At 35.9% G+C, this 12,444-nt stretch overlaps 1 pseudogene; it reads left to right on the top strand.

Moving 5' to 3' along the window:
* Positions 1–5,169: 5,169 nt before the first annotated feature.
* On the top strand, positions 5,170–5,286 carry LOC125253632 (annotated as a pseudogene).
* The last annotated feature ends 7,158 nt before the right edge of the window (positions 5,287–12,444 follow it).

The following is a 12,444-nucleotide window of genomic DNA, read 5'->3' on the forward strand; positions in this document are numbered from 1 at the left end:
TTTTTTTTCCGTCTTCCGGGGCTTTTTGGGGGCCTTAACATGCTCAAAAACTCTTGAAAATTGGCACACACATTGGAATCCGCGGCCATTAGGACGCCGGAGAGGCTGGTACCCGGGCGTGGCAGGGGGGCTCGACAGCGCCCCCTTGAAAAAAGTCTGAAAATTTGGTCCATATATTAAACACGCTTGCACGTATTAGTATGAAACTCAGTACACATATAGACCTCATCGGGCCGAACAACTTTCGTGCTCTAAGTTAAACACCACGCCAACAGGAAGTCAGCTATTAAGGGTTGTTTGAAAAACGCATGCTCTGGAATTTGATATACTCCTCCTAGACGATTAATCCGATCGCCACCAAACTCGGTCAGCATGAAGTCAAGACACTGATGATTAAAAATTGCCAGGGGATTTTTGATATCTCGAACGGTTTGGCCGTGGCGAGGCAACGAATTTATGGCGAGAAAAAGGAAACAGGAAATGTGTTATAACGTCTGCATACATATATTGATCTTTATGAAACTTCACGAGTGTGTTCGTTATAGGAGTCTGATCACATGGATGTGACTATTGTGAGTCAAAGTTATAGCGCCACCAACTGGCAGCAGGAAGTGTATCACTTTTTGAAATGTTTGAGATCACCCTTCTTATTTTTACCTGATTGCTTCTAACTTCATCAGTGTAATGTCAATACACAGCAGATGTAGACCTATGACAGGATTTTTGATATTTGAAATTGTTGCCATGGCAACAGGTCAAACTGTAATAATATTCTTGAGTGTTTTTGAGGCTCTTAACATGCTTTCAAATTGCATGAAACTCGACACACACATCAATATTGTCAACCAGTAGACATGGACAAAGCCATAGAAATGGGCGTGGTGGAGGGGCTCAGTAGCGCCACCTTTTGACAAAAGTGGGGGGGTTAGTTTTCCTAGAGTCACCAAACTCGGTACACATATTGTTCTCATCAAGCCGGACAATTCTAATTTACATTCATTAGCTCCGACCAACAGGAAGTCAGCTATTTGGTTTGAATGTTAATTTTTTGAAAAAACAGGCTATGAATTTTATACTACTACTCCTACAGGGTTTATCCAATTTACACCAAGCTTTTTTTAACTTGTTGCTAACACATTGAAGTTGTTAATTGCAAACGGATTTTGGATATCTCAAATGGTTTGGCCGTGGCGAGGCAACGAATTTATGGCAAGAAAGGGAAACAAAGTGTTATAAGTCCTGCATACATTAATTGATTTTGATGAAACTTCGGCTTAGTCTTCGTTGTACAAGGCTGATCACATGGATGTGACTATTGTGATTCAAAGTCATAGCGCCACCAACTGGAAGCAGAAAATGTGTCACTTTCAGCATACATTGAGATCACCCTCTTATTTTTACCTGATTTGCTTCAAAATTCATCAGAATAATGTTAAAACTTGGCACATGTAATCCTTTGAAAATGGGCAGGGAGGAGGCTCTATAGTGGCACCTTGTAGTGCAGTAAATGTGGAGTGAATTTGACATAGTCCTTTGATGTTTAACCGTTTTAAGTGCCTATTGCCCGCTGTGCACAGTTGCCCTGAAGCCACCGGGGTGGCGGTGCCACCGGGCTTGGGCCCGCCATCGCTGCTCGCAGCTATATTTTCATTTATTCTCACTATTAAAATTTTGCTGTTTTTCTGTGACTTTTTAGTAGCTTGTTTTCTAATGTTCAGAGTTGATCTGTTGATCAGAATATGTTGCTTGTCACCGTTGTTGAGATTCACAGGCTGATACTTGATGTCTGTGTGTGCCTAAAAGAATTTTGTAATTTTGTATTGTATAAGCTGATCTTCTGCAGAATCACAGTGCTGCTGTAATCAATAATGTAAATCTAACTCAGAGATTGGGCTCTAAATGAGTTCAGTGATTCAGATCAAATAATGATTTTGAGAAAACATAACCAACAACACCTGATCATGTTTTAACTTTGTTTGTCTGGTTGGTTTTAATGCAGTTAAAACTGCCCAAACAAAATCTAATACTAAAAAGGCAAGGGTCAAGAGCTCAACTAAAACAAACCCTGACCTTGATGATGGTAACTTAAAAATTGTGATTTTCTCCTTTGGTGATTCTGCTTGTTATCATCAGGTGTCTTCAATAATGGTCAATCATCACTCAATTTATCACTTAATTATCTCATTAATGCTTCAGTGGATGAGATAAAAATATGGCAGGACTTTTACTTTCTGACCCCTGGAATGTCCACCTCTGGAAAACAGGACTATAATTAAATATGCAGATGACTCAGTAATTGTTAGCCTGCTCCAAAATAGTGAAACAGGTCACGGTCCAGTCATCAATGACTTTGTTGAATGGTGTGAGACGTCTCACCTTCAACTAAATGTAGTTAAAACAAATGACATGCTTATTGACTTTAGGAAAAAAACAATCCAAACACAAGAAAATACATCAATCAAAGGTCAAACTGTTGAATGTGTCGAATCATATAAATACCTGGGGATGGTAATAGACTCTAAACTTACATTCGGAACGAACTGTGAACAAGTCTGTAAAAAAGGGCATCAGCGTTTGTTTTGTTTGAGGAAACTGAATCAATTTCATATTGATAAATCCATCATGATCCTTTTTTATCACGCTTTTATTGAGTCAATTTTATCATTTGCGCTAGCAGCCTGGTTTGGGAACCTCACTTTGAAAAATAAAAACTCGCTTAATAAAATAGTAAAGTGGTCCAGCAGGCTGATAGGTGACCCGCAGCTTAATGTGGAGACCTTGTATACGAAACAGTTACAGCGCATAACTAGTTCGATTTTAAATGACAGTTCACATCCTTTGCACACAGAATTCCAGCTTCTACCGTCAAGGCTTAGAATCCCCAGGTGTAGAACAAAAAGACACAAAAATAGTTTTGTTCCAGCAGCCATTACTTTGAGGAATGAGTTGGTTTTTATGTATTTTATTTTCTATTTGTGTATGAGGAGTCATGTATGTATTATTTATTCTGGACCGACAAGAACTTTTTGATGATGTAGTTTTTTATGTGCTCTGTTTCATATGTGTGTATGAGGACTCTACTGCAAACAAAATCTACCTTCGGGTACAAATAAAGTAACTTGAACTTGAACTTGAACTATTCATTATTTTCCAGTGTTTGAAGATGAAGAGGAAAATAAATGCTTTAACATAAGTTGAAGTCCTTCAAATAATTTAATATTTAGGATACATGTTGATTAATTACTTGATTATAAATCATTCAAAAGATATATATTGAAGTGGCAGTGGATTCCAGAATCACTTTCACTTTGATATAATTAGTCATGTTTATTTCTGTTCAGCTTTATTTCTCAATGTTTATAAATTCATCCACAATTCAATGCAACACATGTAGGCCAGAAGTCATTGAAAAGTGAGAACAAGTAAGAAAGAAAAAAGGTTCAGGTCCAAAATTAATTTAAGGCCCGTTCACACCAAGAATGCGATAACTGTAAAGATAACGATAAAGATATAGTTTTAAAAATCGCTCTAAATATAAAAGAACAGCACTGTCCACACCACAGCAATAACGATATAGAGAAACGATATTGTTGGGATCATTTTCAGAACGTTTTTTTTTCTTTCCAGCTGTTGAATGATAAAACACTGACAGCCAATCAGAATCCATTCTAATTTAACGGCTCGTGCATTTAAAATGGCAGCGGAGAAGTTAATCGGCGAGTATATCAAGTATACTTAAGTGTAATTTAAAGTATTCTTTCTTATTTTTAATTTAAACAATTATAGCACACTTGAATAAACTGTTTTTGCAAGGGAGTCCATCGCATGCAATGACAAATGTTGACTGACGTCACAGGTTCATAATGAGAATCCCTGAAATCAACATTGAAAAAATAAAGTGATTTTAAGTTTTATTTAAAGTTTTGTTTTGTTTACACTCAACCATCACCAAAACTCTGTGTACCTACAGGTCAATTTGCACATTTACATTTTCTTTTCAAAACTGTTATAGTTTTTTTAATTGCTTACACAGTAAAAGTGGTACTTGAGGCGACTCTGTGAATCCATTCACTCATTTATCTGATCAGACCAGTTCTGCTAAACTGCAATACCTAATTTGTTCACTTAGAAACCAAAAAATGCAGACCATCAAAATAAAGTGTTATTTAATGTTTGTGCTCCCTCTACAGGTGAAGAGGGGAAGGTGATAAATATGTAAGAGCAACTCAAGGCCAGAAGAGGGCGCTGCGAGTGCAGGTGAATACAGTCTTTGACAGTCTTTTTTTTCCCAAAATAAGCCAATTTATTTCTATTTCTTGCATGTGGTTAGAGCTTTCTCTGATATGTCTGTTTTTCTGATCTGTGTTGATTGCTTTTGTACAAAGGTTAAACTATATCACTTATCACATTTATACTTTAATATTTTATACTTACTTTGAAAAATGCTAGCAGAGTTAGAGTTTTTTCAGACTTAAACCAGAACCAAACATTTATCTTCATTTTTAAAATGTTTCAAGCCTCTCAAATCCTTGTCTTAATGTTGTTTTTTGATATCATACAAAAAAAAAAAAAGGCAGTCACTTTTCAGTCTATTTGAGCTTCTCTTAAACAGTTTCTGTATGACTCTGGGGATAAAAGGGGATAAAAAAATGTCAAAAGATGATGATGATCTTGTTAAAGGATGATAATGAATGTTTCTTGTCCAGTTATTGGATACATTGAGCACCTTGGCATACATGTGCGCTAAAGGCAATGCCAAATTAACATCTCCGTTGTGAGGTTCCAACCATAAATGGAAATAATAGATCTGAGTTATCAATCAGTAAGGAACCAACACAGTAAAGTATCATGGCAATATGTTAGCACCGTTTAGTGTGATAGTTAACCAAAATTATCCATAGACCTGGCTTTATTTGATATTCAGGCTTAAACCCTGTATGTGATTTGAACCTCAGCACCCCTGTACGTGTGTGGACTGAAAGCAAAAACAAATACTGAGTGCACATAGTTAGAGTCCAACTTAGCCGATATTCAGGGTGGTGTACCCATAAATCATCCTGAATGGATGTAAAGCCCATTGCTTATATAGCTTTGTCATGTGACAAAAATTCTCTAATTGTGACCTTGAAAGCCCAGAATGTCTCTGTTCTTGAAATGTCTCAGCTGATTGCCAGCAGCCATATCACCCTGTAGCCCAAGACCGGTTGCCCACTGAAGCTAAGCAGGGCTGAGCCTGGTTAGTACCTGGATGGGAGACCTCCTGGGAAAACCAGGTAGCTGCTGGAAGAGGTGTTGGTAAGGCCAGCAAGGGGTGCTCACCCTGTGGTCTGTGTGGGTCCTAACGCCCCAGTATAGTGACGGGGACACTGTACTGTAACAAGCACCGTCCTTCGGATGAGACGTTAAACCGAGGTCCTGACTCTCTGTGGTCATTAAAAATCCCATGGCACTTCTCGTAAAGAGTAGGGGTGTAACCCCGGTGTCCTGGCAAAATTCCCTCCATAGGCCCTTACCAATCACGGCCTCCTAATAATCCCCATCCATTGAATTGGCTCTTTCACTCTCTCTCCTCTCCACCTACAGCTGGTGTGTGGTGAGCGCACTGGCGCCGTTGTACTGTGGCTGCCGTCGCATCATCCAAGTGGATGCTGCACACTGGTGGTGGATGAGGAGAGACCCCTGATATGATTGTAAAGCGCTTTGGGTGTACAGTAGTACATATGAAAGCGCTATATAAATGCCTCATTCATTCTTAAAATGTCTCTGTAGTCTAATCTTCCAGAAGATCCATCTTGAAGATGAAGATTTTGAAGTCCCGTCTCTCTGACTGGAGTTCCTGTTATTCTGATTGTCAGTGTTGTTGTCACAGAGTGTCCTCGGCGTGATAGGCTTGAACTCTCTCAGTGAACTTCTTAGTCGATCTGCAACAAAAACAAAAGAACAGGAAACTTTTTGAAAAACAAGTTTGTTTAAACCTTTTTGGTTTGGGAGTATGAGCAAATTTACAATGACTATGTGTCTATTTAGTCTTGCACTGTTAAAAATTTATTGTAAAAATTACATCAATTGCTAACAGTGTGCCTAATAATTTAACAGATTTTACAGAGTTTTACAGCTTCTTACAGTGTTTTACAGATTTTACAGCTGAAGGGATGTCTATTAAACTACAGGAACCATCTTGGTTTTAAACTTGAATGCCATTTCTTAATGTAAATCATTTACCATGGCACAATACTATTTCCATGTCCACCCTCTGGAGACAATTTCCATGCTGACATTAAATTCATCTGCTTCAGCAAGATCTGTGCCTGGCAATGACATTGGTCAACCCATGATAATATTGAAATAACTCAGCCCAGTTTCTTTGTTAGCGGACAAAAAAATGGAAGAGCATCTAATCATGTTAGTCCTGTCCTGTCGTTCCTTTCATTTAAAATCATTATCTTACACTACTAATTCATTATTTAAAACTGATCATTATTCTGGAGGAGAAACATTTATCGTGAGTGTTTGAGTGTGTCAAGTGCCCAGCCAGCACAGCATGGTGGGGTCCAGATGGGTGTCACCTGGGCTGCCTAACATGGGCCCAGACATTTTTGTCCACGGTTTCCATGGAGGCCCCACATGGGTTAGCCCAGATGAACTGAACACTGCTCAGTGTGCACACTACAGGCTGTTAAATGTAACACAGACACATGCTGGAGTTAATGAGATAATTAGGTGATAACGAGCAGAATCACTGAAGGACAGAGAAACAACAAGAACTATGATTTCAGCCACAGCCTTCGATGAAATCAACTGAAGATAAAAGACATTAAATCTCTGAAGATCTGATTAAACATCTCCACAAACAGCATTACCAGCTTCACTTATTACTAACCAGACTGACTTTATTTCTGATATACATCTAAAGTTGGTATTGAGAATTACCAGAGGTTTAGATGGTCCGTGTACGTTTTGATAGTTTGTTTTCCAATTTGAAATGAAATACGCAGAAACGAGAAAACGGTCGTTTCCCGTTTTTTCGTTTGTTAAAAAAAACGGAAAAACGAGATTTTGACTCGATTTTCGTTTTTTTCGGGTCACGGATAGAAAACGGAAACACGACTTCAAAACTCGTTTTCCACATGTGGGCGGTCATTACACGCCCCTTTCAGCCGATTGGTCTATCAAATCTGAGCCAATGACGTCATCTTCAGTTCGTTCAACAAAATAATAGTCCTCAGTAGATGTCATAAATCGGCTTTCTTCTGTGCAACCTAACGCGTATTTCACAGAAATATGTTTGCACAGATAAAAAGTTTAAAAAACCTACAGTAAATTTAATTAAGTCTGTTTTTAAGCTGTCATTGTGTTTTAAAATGTAAAATGTAAATGCCTCTACATCCATTACCAAGCGCATGACATCCTTTGGGCTAATACCACCGATCAATAGGCTATACATTATAATGATAGACTATTCTCTATTATAGATCAGTGGCTACTGCACTCTATACTCTATACTCTATACTCACTCTATACTGCACTTTTTTTCTTATTTTAATGTTTTGTTTACATTTTATACATTTAAATTCAATCATTTAGCAGACGCATTCCTTGCAGTAGACTATGCAGTCATATTAGAAAATAGGCTATCCACTAGGTGGCAACACCATAACGTTATCACCATCGGGGGGCTTTTTAGTTTTCCTTAGCTTATAAATGGCCGTGCTGATTTTATCTCTTAAATTAAACACTTTTATGAACACAGTGAACATTATTATATGTCACAGTTTACTTGCTATCCTCACTTTTTCTGTCTTTCCTTCGCTTTTGAATGAATTAGCTATAAATGGCCCTGAACATTTTACTTTCAATTTCGATTTAACGGCTATTGGCGATTCTGCGTCAATTGCTTTAGTGGACAACAGCAAAACAAAAACTCTCGTATATTAAACATAGAACTTTTATTATCTTTGTAATTATTTTATTATCTTTTATCATCTTTGTAATTATTTTATTTTGTAAATATTCGTGGCTTAAACAGCGGGAAAATTTACTGTATGCAGTTCTGTGGATGTTTAGAAAAACTTAAACTAAACGAAAATTATTGTTGCTTTGTCAATATAATTTCTGTTTTTTCCCCCTGACTTTTTAACTGATGTGATCATCGTTTCATTAATTAAATTAGAATTAAACGAAATTTGATAAATGTCTGTGAATCATTAAAAAATCCCAGGGGTTTAGTTTTAGCCTACATGAACAAATAGCAGAATAAACAACAGAACATGAGGATTCATCATCATCACGCAGCTGCCGCGCTTCTGTGAACACAGCAAAATCCCCAGTGTTAAATGAACACCCAAAGTGTACATATGACTCCATCTTACCGGGAGTTAAAAAGTAACACTGAAGCAGTGTTAAAGTTAATGAGATAATTGATTGATGATTGAGTGATGATTGACAATTAGTGGTGACACCTGATGATAATAAGCAGAATCACTGAAGGAAAGAGAGAAAAAAAAGGTGTAAATTAATGTTTTATGGAATGTTTAATTTCAAGTCACCATGAAAGAGGTCAGCGTTTGCTTTAGTTGGGCTCTTGACTCTTTACCTTTTATTATTAATTTTCTCTGGCTGCTCCAACTTTGTGTTTGTGAAGCACATTTGTTATAGTCAGAGAAAAAAGGATCTGGTCACAATATAATTTATGAATGTCAAATTATGCCTGTTGTCATTTAGAGTCTAAATCTCTGACTGTGTACTTGATGAGTAGCTTTAGTGTTAATGATTGTAGTCCTGTGATTTTACAGCTTTAGATTCAACAGCAGGAAGACCATTTTTTTTTTCTTTTTTTTTTTAAGAATACTACATTATGTACTGAAGCTTCAGTGTTTAAACACACAGACATCAAGAATCAGCATCTGATTCTCAACAACGGTGACGATAAATAAATACAAAATACTGAGAAACAGATCAACTCTGAACATCACAAAACAAGCTACTGTCACAACAAAACAACAGAAAAATAAAGCAAACATGAACAATCTACGAAAATTACAGGACAATTCAGCTGCATAATTTATTCATGCAGCAATGCATGATGGGAGCCATGGATGAGTTTTGATTGCTGGCTCCCATCATGCACTGCAAAATGAAGCACTTTGTTTGATTGTCACCATTGTTGAGGGTCATATGCTGATTCTTCATGTCTGTGTGTGTTTAAAAAAAAACCCTTCAGATTATAAAAGCTCTGCTGGATCTCAAGCAGTAACAGATTTACTATAAAGACATAATATTTATATCACCAGCTAATACTGGATGTCACCAATGAATCTGAACATTTCACAATGAGAAAACACAACCATTATGACTGTGCTTCCCAAAGCATTGTGAACCTAAATTGATCAACTTTGGCTTTACAAACACAAAGTTGGAGCAGCCAGAGATAAATTAATGTTAATAAATAGAGTCAAGAGCCCAACTAAAGGAAATGCTTTTCACCATCATGGTGACTTCAAACTAAACTTTCATTAAAACATTAACATCTAAACATCTGTTAATTCTCAGTAAGAACTTTTGTTGATGTATGACAGAAATCAAATCAAACTGGTTAATAATAAGTGTAATAATGTTTAATGGCTGGAAGTCAGTTGTAGATGTTGTGTCTCTCTCTTTTTCTCTTGTTGTTTCTTCAATGATTCTACTTATTAACATCAGGTGTCTCCACTAATTGTCAATCATCACTCAATCATCACTCAATTATCTCATTAACTTTAACACTGCTTCAGTGTTACTTTTTAACACCCGGTAAGATGGAGTCATATGTACACTTTGGGTGTTCATTTAACACTGGGCATTTTGCTGTGAATGGAGAACAAAGGATTCAATTATATAAAAGGAATAAATAGCCTATGTCTATGCGCGAAATTTATTTCACTTAAGTAATTAACATATTACCAAAATGAAAGGGGAAAAAATGCGACAATATGAGTGTCGGTTCATTTTTGAGAAGTTCACAGAAAGGAAACCGAGACGGCAGAAAATGTCTTTGTTTATTTTACGAGCAATGTTTTGTTTTTATTGTGAGTACAAAAATAATAGGCCTATTTAACCCTTCACAGATTCGAATGGTGTTACATATATTTGACCATAAATGTCTGAGTATTTTAAGTTGTTTCGGCTTTTAGGATAAGAAAATTCAAGTGAACGCGTCGGCGCCTCACGCGCAACATCATTTTTAGTAACTTGACATCACAGCCTGTTAACTGTCAAAATAACATACATTCAACCAAATATATAAAAAGTTATACTGCTCATTTTAAGTAGTCTGTGTAGGCTACAATAAAAGCGTTTAAATAATTAATTCGTTTTGGCTTAACATTTATATATTATTAAAATATATATAATATTATTATATATTATTAAAATATATTATAACTAAAATAGCTATGTAGCTGTAATTTTGATCTTTAATGTTTGATCTTTACATATTCCCTCAATCTTTTAACCAAAGGGTTATTAACATTAGCCTATATCAGCAGGCAATGTTAGGCTATATAAAATAAATAAATAAAGAGAGATGAGCTATTGTACGTTTTTCAAAATTGCTTACACTACTTATTTATTGTGATTTATTGTATTTATTCAAAATAGAATAAAATAAAAACTATAGTTTTTTTTTTGTTTTTTTTTTTTGTTTTTTTTTAAATCTGTGCTTTTCATCCGCTCCTCTGTGTGGGTAGTGCAGTTTCACTATGCATATTAAACTACAAACAGCATTACAACAGTCTGTGTGCTGATTAACATTTCTGAAATAAATATTTCTGTGAAATACGCGTTAGGTTGCACAGAAGAAAGCCGATTTATGACATCTACTGATATAGTGGCAGAGGACTGTTATTTTGTTGAACGAACTGAAAATGACGTCACTGGCTCAGATTTGATTGACCAATCGGCTGAAAGGGGCGTGTAATGACCGCCCACATGTGGAAAACGAGTTTTGAAGTCGTGTTTCCGTTTTCTATCCGTGACCCGAAAAAAACGAAAATCGAGTCAAAATCTCGTTTTTCCGTTTTTTTTAACAAACGAAAAAACGGGAAACGACCGTTTTCTCGTTTCTGCCTATTTCATTTCAAATTGGAAAACAAACTATCAAAACGTACACGGACGGTCCGTGTATCTTTTGGTCATTCGTTTTTTGATTTAATAATGAAATTGGAAAATGAAAAATGGCACCTTTTTCGTTTTTCATTTTTTTCAAATAAAACGAAAAACAAGAATTCGGCTTGATTTTTCGTTTTTCGTTCAGGGGTAGAAAATGAATAAACAACTTGAATATTTGATCTCAACATGTGGGCGGGAATGAAACGCCCCTTTCCGCTGATTGGTCAAGCAAACTTTAAACTGTGCCGTCATCAGTTCTTCCGCAGTTCAGCACAGCAGAATAATAGTCCTTCGCTGCCATGGACTTAATACGTTTATTGCAACTATATAATCACTTTTAAATGTACATTTAATCTTAATCTCTATCTCTTGATCTCTATCTCTCAAACAGCCAGACTAACGAATGACTTGAGACACAAGTAGAGGCAGAGCCTATAGACAAGGCTTTCTTCTGTGTGTCCATAAATTTGGCGTGTATCACAGAAATATTATTTTTCAGATATAATAATTTATTTCGCACCTGCACTCACAATACCTTTGACACGCTGACTGTTTTATTATTGCTGACCACCATCGTAGTTAATGTTCACAGCACATCTATTATAGTTCTATTATGATTTTTATTCAGTCAACAGATGGATATCATAATGACATTATCTAATGTTTCAGTGATTGACTTTAGTGAAATATGAATTTGACATAACGATTTTAAGGTGAACTTGTTTGAGTTATATGAATAAAACCCTGAAATAAGACTTTGTACAATGAACCAGAGATGAAAGGTTTTCATATTTAATGCCATCTACCAGTGTCAGAAATTAACTTTCCCATATGGAACAAATGATTTTAAGGGGTATTTTTTTTTTTTTTACCTTTATATGTAATTTCTTTCCTAATCTTATTAAATATTTATGCTATCTATAAAGTTAAATTCTTAAATGTAGTCAAATAAATTAGAGTAATATGACACTAGGATGTTACCAATTAAATCACTATCAGTCAACCTCATGATGCTTTCAGATGTAGCTACTTACAGTAAATACATTTACACATTAATTACAACTGTATAATATAATGAGATTAATATTTTAAACAATATTTTTATTCAGAAATATGAAATGACAAACTGAAATGATACTTGGATTATGAAAGGAATATCGCCACTAGGTGGCGGTAAGTCATTGTGTTAAAGAAGAGTCATTTATTCATTTGTCGATTCATTCAAAGCGCTGATTCATTCAGGAATAAAATCAAGTGGCTGTCTATATTAATTGGTCACTGAATCATCGTCTATATTAA

Source organism: Megalobrama amblycephala, linkage group LG18 (assembly GCF_018812025.1).
Source record: "Megalobrama amblycephala isolate DHTTF-2021 linkage group LG18, ASM1881202v1, whole genome shotgun sequence".
In the NCBI taxonomy this organism is placed as follows: domain Eukaryota; kingdom Metazoa; phylum Chordata; class Actinopteri; order Cypriniformes; family Xenocyprididae; genus Megalobrama; species Megalobrama amblycephala.